The sequence below is a fragment of the Triturus cristatus genome, chromosome 6 (genome assembly GCF_964204655.1).
Source record: "Triturus cristatus chromosome 6, aTriCri1.1, whole genome shotgun sequence".
NCBI classification, from domain to species: domain Eukaryota; kingdom Metazoa; phylum Chordata; class Amphibia; order Caudata; family Salamandridae; genus Triturus; species Triturus cristatus.
Window position 1 is genome coordinate 25,416,323 of NC_140589.1, and position 18,343 is coordinate 25,434,665.

Below are 18,343 nucleotides of genomic sequence, written 5' to 3' on the forward strand. Positions count from 1 at the left end.
TCAGCTTGGCCTCTCGTCGTTTTTCACTTCTTTCTCGTCATCCACATACAGGATTTCCTGATCTTCCGCTTCTTCTCCGATGTCGGATAAGATAACTCTCAGGATTTCCCCTGTTTCTTCTTCTTTTATCAATCTTAGTAAAGTCTCCTCTGGATTTCCTTGACTATCTGCCTCTTCTCTTTGTTCAGAAAGTGCTGTGTACGTCCATTCAGGTGACTTATACTTCTGGTTTGGTTTTCTTGATCGTTTGTTTGCTTCAGACACTTCTGTTTCTCCCTCCTTCTCTGGATGCTGACTGGTTACTTCATTCACCTGTTCAGCTTCTGAGGGTTTGACTCGTGTCAATCGATATCTCAGTTTCTTAATTTTGTTTGGCCAAAGATCTCCTTTAGCATTTCTTCTGGTTTTGCCGTCTTTACTGCTTCTTTCCTCAATCCAAGTTCTCTTTCTTAGAACCCGTCCCTCTGGAATTTCAGCTTCACTGTCCTCAGATTCTGTTTCGTTTGATTTTTCCTTTTCAATAATCTCTTTTTCCACCTCTTGAGTCGGCCCTACTTCTGTCCCTCCTCGGGTCTCGGCACGCAATTATCCTGCTCACTACTTGTCCCTTCACCTAGCTGGGTGTTGCAGTTCCCTACACCTCCTCGGGGTTCTTCCGCAATCTGTCCCTCTCTTTCTGTGACTGTCCCTTCTTCTTCTTCCAATATTTTCTCAGGTGGAACTTCTTCTACTCTCTCATTTGGTGGAAATGTTACTTCTGACTGGACATTCTTCTCTTTTCTTTTCTTATTTCTGTGTTCACCATTGATGTTTTGCTCATCTCCAGAATCCGAACTATCTGAAATCTGCAGTCTTTTCCTCAGAATTTCTTCTCTGGGGGTCTGAACTAGTCTTGGTTCATTTTCCCCCCTTTCGGGATTTTCTTTTGAGTTTATATTCTCATTGCTTGACTCATCACTCGATTCTGATTCATCAAAGTATTTTTTTCCAATGCCGTCTGCTGGATTTGGAACTCTCAGAGTGTGACTTGCATGTATCCAGTTTTTCAGTCCAGCACACTTCACAGCAGTTGTTGTGGTCAAGATGACCTGTCTTGGCCTTCCCCACCTTGGAACCAGACAATTTCTTCTTCTGTGGACTTTTATCCTCACCCAGTCCCCTGGGCTCAAATCATGGGTTGGTTTCTTTTCAAGTGTGGTGGCATCCGCTCCAACCTGGTGAAACACAGAATGAGCTGCGTCAGCCAGGCCTTTACAGTAATCCAAAATCATGTCATCAGTTATAGTCATCAGCTTGTTGACTGGCACAAACACGTGTCTCATGGCGCGTCCCATGATGATCTCGGGTGGACTCAAGCCTGTAGTTCTGTCTGGAGTAGACCTAACGGTCATCAAAACCAGAGGCAAGGCATCAGGCAATTTCAAACCTGTGGCTAAACACATTTTCCCTATTCTGTTTTTGATAGTACCATTCATTTGCTCGACCACACCAGAAGCCTCTGGTCGGTAGGCACAATGCAGTTTCTGTTGTACACCCAATGCTTCACAGATTAATCTCATGATCTCATTGTAGAAATGTCCTCCTCTGTCTGATTCTATGGTTACTGGGAACCCGTACCTTGGGATGAATTCCCTCAACAATAGCTTGGCCACTGTGATTCCATCATTTCTTCTTGTTGGATATGCTTCCACCCACCTAGAGAACAGACAAACTACCACCAAAACATACCTCAGTTTGTTAAAAGGGGGCATTTCAATGAAATCTACTTGCATTCTGGTGAAAGGTCCTCCCTCCCGACCTATGGTGCCTAGACTCACCACAGTTTTCCTTCCAGGGTTGTACTGCTGACATGTCAGGCATCTCTGACAGAGACTTTCTGCTATCAACCTGAATTTTGGATTGTACCAGGTCTGCTTAAAAGCCCTTATCATGGCATCCCTTCCCAGATGTCCTTGGCCATGATACATCCGTGCCATGGTTGACATCATGCTATCAGGCATTACTGGTCTTCCATCCCGATAGACCCACACATGATCTTTTTCCCTGGGTGCACAACCTGCTTTTACCCACTGCCTCATTTCCTCATCAACTGCTTCATCCTGTAACTGCCTCACTTCATCCCATGTTCCCACAACGTTAGTAAACATTATGGAGCAAGATGACATTTCCTTTTCTTTTGACCGATTAATTGAATATTTGTTTCGGGCACAATACTGAGCCATGTCGTTTGCAAAACGGTTCCCGGTAGTGATGTAATCACTTCCTTGTCCATGTGCAGCACATTTTACCACAGCCAATTCGTTGCGCATTTGTATTGCCTCAAGCAATTTTCCCACCACTTCTGCATTCCTTATGGGAGTTCCACTTGAGGTCAGGAAACCTCTCTGTAGCCATAATTGGCCAAAGTCGTGGACAACTCCGAAGCCATACTGGCTATCAGTCATCACAGTCACTCTCGCATTTCTCCCAATTTTGCATGCCTTGGTTAATGCCACTATTTCTGCTACTTGAGCGGATTTAACTCCTTTCAAGGGTGATGCCTCTATAACTGCTGGAACTGTGCATACTGCATAGGCTGCGCTCAACACTCCTTCTTCCGTTCTCAGACAGGATCCATCCACAAAAAACACATGATCACTCTCTGGCAGTGGTAGGTCTTTTATATCAGGACGGGGTTTCGTGCAATAATCAAGCACATCCAGACAATCATGATCAACCTCTTCTCTTATCTCCACTCTCTCTGCATCAGGCAAAAGTGTAGCTGGATTCACATTCACACATCTTTCCAGACTCACATTGTTTGCACCTAGAATGACCTTTTCATACTTAGTCAGCCGACTATGTGACATGAACTGTGTTCGGCTCCTTGTTAAAAGGATCGCCACACTGTGAGGTACCACCACTCTTACTGGATACCCCATCACGATTCCCTCACTCTGCTCTAGACTTCGGCATGTAGCCGCTACTGCTTTCAGACATCCTGGCAGACCTATCGCCACTGGATCTAACATTGACGAGAAATATGCCACTGGTCTCCTTTGTCTTCCATGTTTCTGTATTAACACTGAGAGTGCACATCCATTTCGCTCACTACAGTATAGCTCAAACTCCTTTTCATAGTCTGGCATACCCAGCGCAGGGGCTTCACAAAGACTGTTCTTCAATTGTTTAAATGCTGCCAATTCTTCTTTGTTCAGTTCAATGGGGTCTTTTACCTCACTTTTTGTCAATTTCACCAATGGTTTGGCAATCAGGGAAAAATTACTTATCCACTGACGACAGTAACCAACCATTCCTAGGAAAATTCTCACCTCTCTTTGGGTCATTGGAGCTCTCATTCCTCTAATGATTCTGATTCTGTCTATGGTTACTTTTCTCAGGCCTTTTTCGATATTATGACCCAAGTATGTCACTTCCTTCTTACAGTATTGCAATTTTGTTGGAAATACCTTCAGTCCTCCATCTGCCAAATGATTTAACAAAGCTATGGTGTCTGTTTCACAGGCCTCACGTGTCTTTGACGCTACCAATAAGTCGTCAATATACTGGACTAAAACTGAACTCTCAGGCATGGTCAGGCTTTCCAGAGATTTCTTTAACAACTGATTAAAGATGGAGGGGCTCTCTGTGTACCCCTGTGGGATTCGGCACCATGCCAAAATACGGTTTCCAAACCGAAATGCAAAAAGCGGCTGGCTGTCATGATGCAACGGAATGGAAAAGAAAGCATGACATAAATCGATTACTGTGTACCATTCTGCATCGTGTGGAATCTGATACAAAATTACTGAGGGATTTGGAACAATTGGACAACATGAGACGACAATCTTGTTAATCCTTCTCAAATCTTGCACAATCCTGAATTTCCCACTCGGCTTTTTCAGTCCCATGATAGGCGAATTACATGGACTGCTCATTATCTCCCTCAACACTCCTTGCTGGATCATTTTCTCAATCAAAGGGGTTACTCCTGCTATTATTTCAGGTGTCAGTCTGTATTGTGGAATGTTCGGGTAAACTGCTCCTTCCTTTACAGCTATTCTCACTGGGTCTACATTTCTCATCAGGCCTACATCTTCTCCAGTGAAATCCCAGACTGCTGATTTCACTGTCTGTTTTAATTCTGGGGGTTATTCATCTGGATTAAATACTGCATAGGTTGCAGCAACCTCACACTCTCGGTTAGCTATGGTCATTTTGTACAGAACATCTTTATCTGGTGTTTCAAAGGCTATTCCGTCTGGTGTACAGAAAATGGTGCAATTCATTTTGCACAACAAATCCCTACCTAATAAATTCACAGGACTAGTGTCACACACCACAAATCGGTGCAGGTCTGAAAATTTTCCTATTCTGACCTTTACCGGTTCCGTAAGGTACGTTCTAATCTGAGTGTTTGATACACCAACTACTTGGATTGTTTCATCCGAAAGAGGAAGATTCTTCACATCTGCTGATCTGACTGTGGATCGTGTAGCTCCAGTGTCTACTAGAAAAGTAATGTTCTTGTCATTAACTTTCCTATCTACAAATGGTCCAGTCTGATCTATTTCTAGAGATGCGCCAAGTACGCACTCTGCTTCCTCTTTTCGGCACTGTCAATAAACCTCCTCTGGCTCACTTTCATCATTTTGCAGCCAATATTGTGATACAGCGCTCGCGCGGGTCGGTTTGTTTACCTGTTCTTCATTGTAGAATCCCATTCCTTGCTATATCTCTGGGTATTTCTGCTTTGTGGTAGCGGCGGTTTTGGCACTTGATTATGTGGATTAACAGCCTTCTGCTGTTGTGGCGGTGGGCCACTCTCCTCACACTGCACCTGTGGATTCAATGATGGATTTTCATTATTAGTACCTGGTGGATATTTACACTCGGATTTCCAGTGCCCTAATCTTCCGCAATTGTGACAGGGGAACTTCTTCTTTGCTTCTTCTATAGTACCCTTTCCCTTTCCTAGGCCAAATCTTGATTTAATACCTGGATTATTAGCTTGTTCCGCCAACTGAGCTCACTGTCTCTCTGCAACTTTCACTTGAGCCCACATTGCCTTTTCCTTTAACTTCCGCTGCTTTGCCTCAATCTCATCACTGAAGTATTTAGCATGCCTCAGGATCTCATCTATTTTCTTGCTGTGCCAGTCCACAGTGTGCTGCTTGATCATGTCCCCAATCTCGGGACGCAGACCATACACAAATCTGTACACAAAATGACTCAGGTCCTTTTCTCCCAGACTGTCATCCCCACTAAACTGTTTGAAAGCCAAAATTAGCCTCTCATAGTATGCGTGGACTGACTCCTTCGCTTCCTGATGTGTTCAATCTATTTTAACCCAGTCTGTTTCTTTTGGAGGCACTTTGTTTTTCAAGAAGGCCATGACCTGTTCGTACTTTTTCATAACTTCGGGGTCTGGGGCTCCTGTTTTGGGATCTCTCGGGTATTCTTTGGTGGGCCAATCTATGACTATCTTACATTCTGCCCACAAGTCTGCTGGCACTATTATATCAAACAGACTATTCAGATCAATCCACAATACTTTTGACAATTTCACAAATCTGTCTACCTGTCGGTACCACTCGACCGGTTTTTCCCGTAACCGAGGAAAGTCATTTGTAAATGACAAAATATCCTGTCTGGTCCAAGGGACATGTACATATCCCCCTCCTGGAATCTCTCTCATAGGGAACTCCATTGCTACCTTCTCCTTTTCACATCTCCCCATTTCCTTAATACCGCAATTATGTCCCTAATCTGCCCTATCCGCCCTGCAGCATTCAGATTTTCTATATCCTTTTCTGTGAAATCCACTCGGTATGGCTTCTGTACAGCCTTTACCTTGATTATGTCAATTCCCATTTCACTTGCTATCTCTGTTAATCTGTCATGTAGATTCTTCGCTCTCCAAGTGACACTTTTACAGAGGAACAGCAGTTCCTCATCCTGATAATTTTTCAGCTTTTCTGTGGGGATTGTCCCTACGATCAATTCCTCCAATACCATCCTTAATTTTGCTACATCAATGGTATGAGATTCCTTCTCTTTATCCTGTAAACCCTTCAGCCAGTCATTCAATTCTTCGGTAGTTATGCTCACTGGTTTTTCTACCTTCTCTGGCTCTGTCAGTCTCTGAGGTTCTAATATTGGTCATCCTGCAAACCTGTCTCTTTCTATTAAATCAGGATTATAAAATGGGTTATTTGTCATTTTCAATCCACCCTCTCTCATGGTATGTCTCCACGGATTTTCCCTTGTTTTCATTTGGGGTTGTTCCGCTGGTTTACTGCTCACATATGGAACTGTTAAACCACGCTTACTTTCTTTTTGCTTCTCAAAAATTGGCATAACAGGACCTATGGTCACAGGGACTGTAACTGCTTCCAGATTTTTCGTCAATTCTCTTATTTTCTCTGTCAGTTCTAATGTGGTTTCTGCTAGTTCTCTGGAATTTTTACTCTCTACCCTATTATCTTTTCCCCGCTCCTTTAGGGAGTTTCTTCTCTTTACCTCCGGGGTCATATCCTCTGTCTTAATGATTCTCAGAGTCTCCCTCACTGGTGTGTCTGTTGGCGTCTCTGGTTCCTGCCTGTACGGAGGTGGGCTTTTGAAAAACATATCATCTAGGACATCATCATCTGTCTCATTGGCCCCATACCTCCGGGTATCTATATGATTTCTCTTTTCTAGGCATTTCCTTCCCTCACTTTCTCCTTTAGTTCTAACGGGAAACAGTCCTTTAGTCATACTAGCGTCTCGCCACCTTCTCATTCGATCACAATGAGTTTCGCGATCATTTGGCCGTCCAAACATGTACCTATACCTACTGCCATTTCTCTGCTTCTCTCGCTCATGCATCTCGTCTTCCCACTCTGTCAATGCCTCAAACTGCGTAGGCCTAGGTCGCGGATCTAAGCTCATCATCCTCTCCCGTAATTTCCTTAATATTGCCAAATTAAAAGACCCATCCTCTGGAAACGCTAAAACTCTGTCTTCCTTTGTATACTTTGCCCAATTATCTAACCAGATGCAAGTATGATACCCATATTTCGCAACCATGAAGGATGCAGGGGTTTTCGCTGGGGGAAGTAACTGTCCTTCCCTAGTTACGATCTTTTTATCTTTCACGAACCAATTCCTCATTTTACCAAATAAAGATTTTTTCTTCTTTTCAGGTGAATGATAATACATTTTCCTTTCTTTCGTGAATCTTTTAGTCTTTCCTGCAACGGTACGGTCTTTTAGTCCAATAGCAACGCGACTCTTTCTTGCGCACCAATCCTAATGTCTCTACGTCACTGTCACAATCTCCAATCCTTGCGCGACTCACACTAATGCACCAATCCTGGGGCGCCTACGTCGCTGTCACAATCTCCGATCCCTGTGCGACTCACACTAACGCACCAATCCTGGAGCGTTTACGTCACTGACTAGCTGTCCAATCCCAGAGCGGTCCTACTGACGTCAAAAGTCGCTGCAGCTGCTCCTGCTCCTGACTTCTGTCTCCAGTCTACCCCTCCTTTACAAAACTACTCGGTAGACTTTTGTTTCAATTTTTACAATACTTGTTAGTTACAACGTACAAACATCTCCATTGTCTGCTCCGCTAACCACAGAATAGCAAAAAGAGAGCAGCGCTTACCTCTGCCCAACTACAGAATAATTACATCCGTTAGCAAAGTAGCACTTCCCTCTACTTCACCCTTCTATCAAGCATCAATTAACTGTTTTCTCCGGAATTAAAACACATAGTTGGAAACGCAATGCTCCTGAGAAATAAAACCAGAGTTCCACAATCAATCCGAATGCTATTTCATTCACGCACTTTTACACAAGGAAATACCGTTCATTTGCACAGAATCCTGTCTTCCCGAGAACAGCAAACAGTCTGTCCTACTACAGAATTATAACATACGTTAACAAAGCAGCGCTTACCTCTACTTTGTCCTTCTTACAAGCTCAGAGAACACCTGCTGCCTTTTCAGTGATAAGCGTTATTGGCATACCAATTTGGTTTCCTGCTACCTAAGACCAAAATTTCACAGGTAACCCATTTGCTATCATACGTACTTCTCGCACACAGAAAAATGTCTCTAATGGCAACACACGACGATGTCACCGAATCGAACCCAGACAATGTGACGTGCAACTTCAATTGTCACACGTTCTTTCCCGTGTACCTACGGGGCAACCACAATTCCGTCTTTCCCGAGAGCAGCGCTTACCTCTGCTCTACTACGGAACTGTCACCGTACATACATCAATACTAATCAATAATCAATAAGCTATATATACATGCCAAATCATCAAACCAAAACAATAAAAACCATCATACTGCTACCAAGAAAACTGGTGCAGTTCAGAACGCAAAATCTCCTCCTGCTTCCACGGACGGAATGATTCCGCAGTCACACACACATACACACATCACACGCTGGTGGGGCCCATAACACCAACATTCATCCAACATCAAACTATCCGTGCCTTTACAGAGGAGAAAAGAGAGATAGATATCCTGATCCTGAACTGCAGCTATTTACTTCGGATAGAGGAAAACACATCTATTGACTTACTCTAACAGTTCCTCCATCCGGGAGGTCGAATAGATCATTTAGTTGGTTTGGAATTTGATGGAAAACACTTTAACTCTCATATTCAATCAATAAAATATCCCAAAAATAATCACCCGACACAATTCTTCAAATAATAATTTTCTTTATCTAATTAATTTGCAAGTTAAATCCTAACAATGCCATATTATCTTTTGTCATATTTACCTATTCTGGCTAATTGTCGTTTTCTAAGTCAGCATCAGTCCTCAGAATGATCATCAGTATTCTAACGTCCCGTCCTCTTCTGTCAGCATGGGATGTCGCATAGAGTAGCATCGATCAGGGTGTGTCTCAAGCTCTAAGGGTGATGACCTAATTTCCCTCTCTAGACCACTAATATTTATACCAAATTTACATATAATAGTATCATTTTCTTTATTTCCAGGCCGTTGATTGGTTAAATTCTGCCTCATTCTAATACATTAAGCAACATTTTCTAATATTCTCATATGGATGATGAATATACTAGGCGCATGGGAAAGGATGTTCCCAGGTCAGGAAAGTATCAGTCTATTGTGAAAAGGTAGCTTTTGGTTCCCAACTAGCAACATTTGCTTCAAGTTCAGGGACATTGGCATCTCGCCCAGAGTAGTCTTCATGGACCTGGTCTGATAGTTCATGGCTGGGTCACAATGAAGTCGGTGCAGGCGCATCTCTCCATTTATTCATTTGTGAAGTCACGTACTTTAGCTTAGGTCTCGGTTGGTAGCCATCTTTTGGTAAGCCAGAATAGTCAACTTAATTGAAAGAAACACAAATTGTAATTAATACATGGAAATGAATAAAACAGTGTTAATCCCTTACTAATACCCTTATGTGTATGCATTTATCTAGCCATATGCAACATTTAAAGCCGTTAAATGCTGGTTTATTTAAGCGCAAATCACGTTAACACTGCTTAAGCTAAACATATAAATTTAATATGCGTACAACTTAGTCCACTTATTATTTTAGCCATGCCAATGCATTCCCACGTGTATTCTCTTGGTTAATAAGGTTGGTTAGTTTCATCACATCAATCAATTAATTATTAGAATTAATTATTAATCGTTTTAATATAAACTTATATAAATGTATTGGGTATACTAAATTTTTTTATTTTTCCCGCTTCATCAAAGTCATTATTTTTTTACTTTATATGTGATTGTGACCGTGCACATGCTCAAGATGTTTCCAGGATTTGATTTTGTGGCATTTCCTCCATGTAAGCCCAGGACTTGAGGAGTTAAACTTGTGCCTGTTCTCATCACTTCTGCCTGTTCATTTTTCAAAGGTCAGTGAGCTGTTTCTAAAAAAAAAAATATATTGCCTGGGATTAATGCCTGCCGGAATTGCGAAACTACTGGGTGAGAGACTTTAAATTAAAAAATTTTAACATGTGCATGCTGCTTTCCCTGCTGCCTGGCCTCAAGAAAACAGTTACGCTGTATTTCAAATTTAAAATATTGTTCGCGCACCTTACCTGGTCCGTGGTGTCGCGCAGAACAGCTCTAGAAACTCTTGTGACGTCCTGATCTTTGCTTGTCATCAACGCTGCCTATGGACGTTTTGCAGCAGGAGCGCGCCGTGAGCCACTCGGCGTGCGTCTCCTGAGCGTGCCGCCTTCTTGGCGCACCCTCTTTCACCCACCCTGTTTATCGAAAGAAGCAGGGTGGTAAAGAGCGTCCGACTGTTGTTAACTTGATGAATCTGTTGCGACTAGATTAGGGCCTGAATAGCTGATTTTAAAGTTTGCAAGGTTGGTGGTGTTGAATTCTGTTTTTCAGATACACAGGATCAGTAGTGTAGAGGGCTTGATGAACAGGGAAAAGCAGTTAAAAAATGGCCCTACTGCGCACTGGTAGCCAACAAAGAGATTTTAGAGGTTGGGACAAAAGTTGTCTGCTAGAGAGATGACAGATCGATAGAGCCACCCACAATGTTTTGGATAATCTGTAGCCAAGAGCTCATTATTCACTCATTCAATCTGGGGGTACCAAGGCCGGGTATGAGAGCGCATTGAAGCCTGGCCTAGCTACAGTGGGTCTAACATTGGGACATTCTAGAGCCTTCTGGATGGGGATAACGTCCTATAAAGAGCCTCACAAAATGTCAATAACATTCAGTATTTTCCATGGCCAGATTTATGGATTTTAGCTGCAGATGCGGGCGCACAAGGGGATTGTTATGTTGTGGGCCTCAGGCCCGCATAACTATTGAATAAATGCACAGACTCTAGTATGTGGTACTAGAAACTGGCCACGAGCACATGTGCTCAAACCTTTTGATTGGCAGGGTCACCTGACCGGTGACGCCTGTGATGGATGGGTGTGTGAGCAAGCCTTCTGAGAGTCGCTGGTAAAAACACTAGAATGTGTCCAGCAGTACTCTAAATTCCTCCCAAACTTTATTGAAAAACAAAATAAAAACAAGTCCAACCTGTGGGACTAAAGCAACAATAAACTGGATACCACATGATCCATCCGACTCTAAAGTCAAATCAACAGGACGGCAGTGGACATGTGGGCTGATGAAACAAACTGCACCAGGATATTTCCGCTTGCATTCATACTTGAGGGGTTCAGGACATAAGCGCAGGCGAGGAGAAATCAGGGGCACTCTGGCAGTATATCGGGTGGGAACATGTTCCTGGTCTAAAGCTGAAAATGATATGTGGTAGGTTTCAATAGTTCAGAAACAGGGTGCACCAGGAGCATAGCTGGAGTCCATTGTGAAAGTTTAACTATGGTGTTGCTTGATCCACTGAAGACAGTCTTGGCGTGCTGTGACCTGTTGAAGGCTCCATTACATGCCCTGGCTACCTCCTGGAATCCATCAGTGGGGCAAAGTCAAGTCCATCTTTCACGCTTGAGGGAGGCCCCTTGGTTGGGTTGCCACAGGACTGCTTGTGTGCTGCGCTGGCACTGCATGTGTGCCTGCATCGAGACAGTTACAAGACCATCTAATCGCTCAGGGAACTTCAGGAGTAGATGTGTCCTGGTCAGAACGTGCTCTCGCTACTGGGCCCAGCATGCATGCCAGGTGAGCAGGTGGTCACTGGTGCTTCCTGTCAGTTGGTATGGCAATGGTGCAGGTCTTCAGTCTGGTTATTTGATGCTCCGGGGTGGTGGGTATGCACATGGCAATGGTGGATTTTTTGCCATTTAATGACCTGGGTGACCAGTGGTATGGACTTGAATGAGTGCGAATGACTGGAGGAACTTCATGGCCACTTGACTTGTGGCCTTGTTGATGTCGCTCTTCTTCTTTGGCATGTTCAGTTGCAAGCAGGGATGCTATCTGCTTCAAGCAGCCGGTGACAGCTGGCTGGATGGCCACACTGAAGCGTGGCGCAGATACGCAGTTTGCGCATTCATGGGGTTTACGTTCTGTACTCCCTCTGGGCTGTCTCCAATGATATCAGTGCACTACAGGAGCTGGTTTGTGTCTGTGGGTGCACTGTCATGTAGTGGCATGAGTCCTCCGTCTCTTCACCCTTTGATCTTTTGCCCTTGCGCATCTGTGGTCGTCCGACCTTTTAGTGTGACAGGTCTGGCCACACAGTTCTCTTTCTTCCTCTGTTCTTGCTTGTGAAGTGGCATCCTGCCATGCGTCACAAATGTTCTCTTCACCTTGTGTGAGGTGGCTTCAGGCCATGTTTTGTCAGTTCTCCTCATTGGGACTTCTTGCCAGTCACTGTCACGTTTGTTGGACTGCGCATCTTCTCCCATCTTGGACCACTCACCGGTCCAATCCTGTCTGTAGGACTGGGCATCTTCTCAGGTGCATCAGCCATTTCAGGGATTGGGGGCACCGCTGCTCCTTCCAGGCAACGGCAGCTTCCCCTGAGGCCGCGGGCCTTGCAGTTCATGCGGGAACTGTGCAGGAAGGTGCGGGAGGCTGGGGATGCATGTGCGGGGGTTATGCAATGATGGGGCAGCTCGTCCTTCCTTAAACCCATCTTGGCCAAGCATACTGCACATGACTCTCTCAGGCAGTGCAGTTGCATAAGCCATGGTGCCCACGGCAGTCTTCCTAGTGCTGCGGGTCATGTCTTTCCCTGCGGGCTCTTTTCACAGTAGCTGTAGGGGGTGACCAGAATTGATGTTGGATACTGGTGAGTGGCAGTCGCTCTGTACTGGGGCTTGCATAGAGGCCTCGCTTGGGGTCTACATACTTGGTTCGCGCTTTGGTGGGAGGGTGCTGCTCTCCTCACCTCTCTGTGCTGCCTGCAAACGCTCACCTCTCACAGTAGGTGAATGGTGCAGCATGTCCTCTCTCTCATGACCGGGGCACTTCAGGTGCGGGGTTCCTTGTTTGGTGTCGACACAGCACGCCTCGTCAAGGGCGCCCTGTGTCAGCTGCAGGTGTCCACCCCCTTTTCAGAGATCTCTTGCTGCAGGACTGCCGCTGCCCGCGTCCCAAGCAGTGGGACATCAGCAGGGCAGCCCTCTAGTGGCCGCCCGTCGGAGCCTTCCCCCTTTCTGCCTCGCGCGCGAGGCTACGCCCACGAAGGTTATGACCTCCCAATAGTGTGTAGCTGGAGGCGGGCCGTTGGGGGCGGGGGGCGAGGCTTGCCCCTACTTAGGAGGCCCTCTCGCCCAGTTCCTCCTCTGTTCACTCCCCTTCCCTACTCTCCTGACCATGTCAATGGCCATGTCCAGGGAGCAGTATACCACAGAACAAATACCCTCGTCCAGCCAGTGGTTCACAGAATTTCCTTCAGGGTATGACAGGTGGTGGATTTGGCGGTAGGTGCCCTGTTGTTTTTTCGGCACAACTCCCAGTGGTGACACCAAAAAATGGTCCAAGGGCGGGCTGCTAAAAGGTCCCGCTACCCTGCCTGCTGACAACTCTTTCCTCACCTTTTGGTCCACCACCCCGGGCATATCCCTAGCGGATTTCAGGTTCCTCGCATCTCTGGACTCCAGCGGCCCATTGTAGGGAATCCTAAAGCCATCGATGAACCCCCCCGCCAGGAGCGGTCTGTCCCGGAGCAGTGGATACCGTCTAATGAGTGGGAGTATATTTCCCAGGATGATGGGTGAAGGACCCTTGACAGGGGCCGTGGCGCTCTGTGGTGTACCCAGAAATGCGGGGGGCGCGACTGGTGTGGGAGGGGGGGGCTGACGAAGGAGGGGGCCCATGTGTGGTCTCAGAGTTGGGCATCAGTCCTGGTGGATGCTGTGGGCTGCGGTGCGCTCTGGTTGGAGGAGCAAGAAGTGGCAGGGTGCTGCGCGCCGCACTTGCTGCAGCTATGTGCGAACTTACATGACCTCCCCCAGGTGCAGTTTCCCCCATTGTAAAGGCGGCACGTCCCAGAATTGAATCGCTTGCCCTGCTGCTGCCCCCGCCCCCTGCCACCCCGAAAAGGCTGCTTGAATGGGCGCTTGGGAAACTGGTCCTTCTTTTTTTCAAATGCCTCCCCCTGCCCTTTATATGCCTGATCCTTCTTCTCCCTGGTGGGGCGGCACATGTGTTCCACCCAAAGCTGAATTTCCTTCTGGTCCCACCCCAGGTCCGGGCATATGGCCATTCTTTTCCTGAAATCCTGGTCATAGTAGAACCACCCTAACCCCCCAGGGAGCCTAGCCTCCTCCTGTATCGTGCTGGCATACTGCATTAAAGCCTCACTCTGTTCCGGAAATTTCTGCACTATGACAGCTGCCAATATATTGAATGCAGATGTCCAATTTTCGATCGTCTTGTCCGGCCATCGCTGATACCTGACCCTCTCCTCTTCCTTGCGCCCCATCTTTCTCGTGTCCACCCCTGCAGACCCGTGCATAAGTAATGTCAGGATGTCTATATATTCTCTCTTCCAAATCCCCTCTTTCGCGGCCTGCGGCACCAGCCATGCCAGGGAGCAGCGGCCCGATGCCAGCGGTGCTTGGGTGACAAGGGGCTTCGGGACCTGAGTTACACCCTCCCCTCCAGACGCCGCAACACCCGTTGCTATGGCGGGCGTAGACTCAGCAGCAGCCGGGATGGGGGGTGTGGCAATCGCCTGTGTGGGTGGCGGGGACGCCAGTGCGCCGGCCGGGGGGGTGCTCGCTGCAATACTTGTGAGGGGGCCAGCAGCCCCTGGCGTTGACAACCCCAAGGCTCCCCCCAGCTCACCATTGCGCTGTTCAACGGTTGTACTCTGCCCAGCCCAGACTTGGAGCACGGGAGCCTGAGCGGGTGCGGGGGCCGACACCGAAGGCAATTGTGGCGGTGCGGCCAGCGCGTCGAGGCGGCTCTGGAAAACAGACATGAGGCCAAGCATCTGGTCCATGGCTTTGCCCATCTGGGCCAAGTCAGTGAGTCCCGTGGCCGAATCGAGTACCGGTGTTGTTGCGACTGCTGGGAGGCCGGAACGTGTTGCGGTCGCCTGCCGTTTCCTGGCCGGCTGGGCCTCTGGCATGTCTTTTGACGTGGGCTTACGCACCCTGGTGGACCTCCAGGGCTCTGACCCTGATAGGCCTGTGGCGCCCTCGGAGGGGGGGGGGGTTACGACCACGCCCGAATCCTCCACCCTGCGGCCCTCCAGGAAACCTTGGGCCCACGCCGTGCCCTTCTCACGGGCGAACGCCATAAAGTCCGCCCAGACCCCTTCCTGTGGTGCGCTCGACTGCGTCTCCTCGACCGACGTTTCTTGGGAGAACAGTGGACCCGGTGTCCCGATATTCTCCATGGCGGGTGGGCTACTCCGAAAGTACAGCTATGCGTGTCCCTTAGCGCCTTCGCCTCCGGTCCTAGCCCTATACTCGCGGGCGGTCCCTCACCGGATCTGAAATTGGGGAAAGGAGCGGAGTTAGTACAATGGAAAAGCATCTTTCTTACATACAGAAGCTTGGCAGGTACAGTGATTGAACCTGCGACCATGGGAAGTGATGCACTAGTTTATCCCCTAACCCCACCACTAGTACCCGATACGCACGGCTTGTCTTATGGCCATGCGCATCGCAAAATTACCCTCTCAGGGTACATGGCTAAACGCACCCCTGCATAACCAGCGCACCGCATCAGGTCTGGCGGCCACCCTCAGGGTGGAGACAGTCATTGCATCTACTTGCATTGCCAATATGGTCACTTGTATGTGCAAATACAGCGCCAAAACGTGTTATCTTGCCTTCTATGAATGTACTGAATGTAATTAATTGATTACAAGTATCACAATGAGAAAACAAATCTGGAAAGAGCAGGGTACGCATACATAAAACTGTGGAACTCTATTATTTCTCATCCACATCCTGTGATTCTTGGCAAATCACCTAATCTCCCAGTGCCTGAACGTGTAACGTGAACACGGTGTAGCAAAGCGCTCCAAAACCTTCGGGTCAAGCTCGCGCTACATAAATATGCAACAAAACAAAATAAAATAAAAAACTGTGCATTCGTGAAACGCGCAGCAACAATGTCATTCAAGCTATATGGCCCTGGTAGCGGAACCAGGAGACGATTGAGAGAGCCCAGCAGCGAGACTTTCCAGATAAACAAGCCAGATCATGGGAAAGTTGTTCCTGCTGCCCTTGAGGCGGTAAAAGGGGCGAAGAGGGGCGAAGTAGCATAGCAACCGTAACAGGCTCTGCAGTGTTCCGTAACCAGACAGAGTTCCACAGCCCACCTCCGACCTACATACGCCAAACTCTTCGGAACCAATCAGATCAAATAACAGAGGAGGAGGCTGGTTGGAGTGTTTGAAGGTGATTGCTTTTCGCGGGCGTGAACCAAGAGAAAGGCGGATACTCGAGAGCCAATAAGCGAATACTCTTTGTGCTTCAGGTACAATCAGTCTGTTTGCTCAAAACTGGCAGCCATGTTAAAATGCTACTTAATTTCACACAGGGCATAGTAATGTGAAGAAAAACATTGTGAACGCAAAACTCTTTAGAAAACGTTGTATTCTGAATCGCTTTTCGCCAATTAATATATGCAAGTGTATTGCTAACGTCTCGGAAATAACGCTCGATTGATTCCCCGTATACAGCTCAGGTGCTATTCTGAAAGAAAGCTTGGTACTGAAAGCGTGCCGTCCGAATATACTGAAGGCGCGTTCACCTCTTTGCTGTGTCCTCGTTTTGTTTTTTGTGTGTCTTACTGCAAGTAACAGTGACGTAGTTCTAGGGGGGGGCCCAGTGCGAAGGGTGCCATAAAGCGATGACGCGTGGGGTGGGCGTGACTTAGTGCGCTGGTGGGCCGGGCGCAGAGTCTCATCTAGACCCTCTGCCGACACCGGCTGATCGCGCTTGCTTTGGTTGTTGCCGCTGTGAGCACCTAACTGCTGCCGCCCCAATGACCGGAGTGCTGGCCCGCAAGGGTATTAACTACATGAAGAGCAAGGACTTCAGGGACTATCTCATGAGGTATGTGTCCGGTTGTCGAGGCAGCTCTTGTTTGTGTGCCAACAGGCCGGTATACAGCCGAGTACCGCCGTCCGACAGCGTGAAGGTCAACGGACGGCCATGCAAGCCCTCCCCCCAAATGACCTATATGCGATCTAACTGTGGATGGGAGGGTGTGCACACTGTGAGCATGCGTGTGTCTACCCCCCCCGATTACATATTTACAAAGCCGCCAGACCCGCGTCGCCGCGGGACCAAAAAAAGGGGGGGGGGGGGAGCCCCGTTTCCGCTGCGTATCGCAGAAAATAACAGTGGGCAGAAAGGGGGAACGATACCATCGAACCGGGCTCCAACGCTACGGGCCTCTGCTCCCTGCGCGCCAAATATCTCCAAGGGCGCGACGGCCACGCCGATCCCAAATGCCCCAAATGGTCGTCGAGGTCCGATGGGGCCTAAACTCAAGCGATCGACCAAGCACGCGCCGCAACAGGACTTGCGCTTAAGAGGTAATCATGGTCCCCAGCCCCTACCATCTGTTCAGAACAAAGGCCGGGCGTAGATGCACGCTTGCACGCGGGACGGAAGAGCGCCGGGCCGGCACTCGAGTATGTACCTTCCGTGCCTTACCCCACCCGCAATAGCCCCACGACCCGTGACCCCCTCGTCCAATACAAAACCCGCCTTGCCCCGCAGGGGCGCGGGCCACGGCTTGAGACCCCCACACCCATGGCCTCCCGGGCCACAGGGCCCTGTACACCTGGTCATGCCCAGGGACAGGGCCGGGGTGGGAGAGGTCAACAAGACTCACCGGACGTAGAAGAATTCGCGGAAGCACGACGTCGCTGGAGGGGGCCTCAATCAGGTACCGCGGTGTGGGACGGTCGAAATTACGCGTGTCCAGGCTGGAGCGGCGCGCAGGCAGCTCTGATGATGAGGTATGCTGTCGCTGCTGATATCCCTTTCGATTCCCCCTCGAGCTGTCCCTGCGTCTGAGGGAGCCTGTGGCAGAACGTGGCAGTGTTGGAACTCTTCCCAATTGTAGTAGCACTGCATCTCTGGCGGGCCTCACTGAGCAACATGAAGGTTGTCTTCTGGTCAGACAACATGGCGGTGGTGCACGCCATTAATGGCCTGACTGCCTCGTGCCCGCTAGTCCTGAGCCTGCTGAGGGAGTTAGTCAGGGAGGGTCTGCGCAGCAACGTCGAGTGTAGGGCGCGGCACATCGCGGGTGTACGGAATGTGGCAGCTGACGCTCTTTCTCGCTTTCAGTGGCTCCGGTTCCGGGAGGCCTGGCCGCGGGCAAGGGCGGAGATGACACCATTCCCGGACCACCTCTGGCGCTTGCTTCAGTGGGGGAGAGACTGAGGAAGATGGGGGAGAGGTCCTTGGCGCCAGCGACGCGGAGGAAGTACGACTCGCAGCTAGCGACGTTCA

General features: G+C 48.3%; 1 protein-coding gene across 1 annotated transcript in view; it reads left to right on the forward strand.

The window, feature by feature from the left end:
• Positions 1–18,343, forward strand: part of LOC146813670 (solute carrier family 22 member 7-like) — a 255,518-nt gene that overhangs the window by 93,895 nt on the left and 143,280 nt on the right. The window lies entirely within an intron of this gene.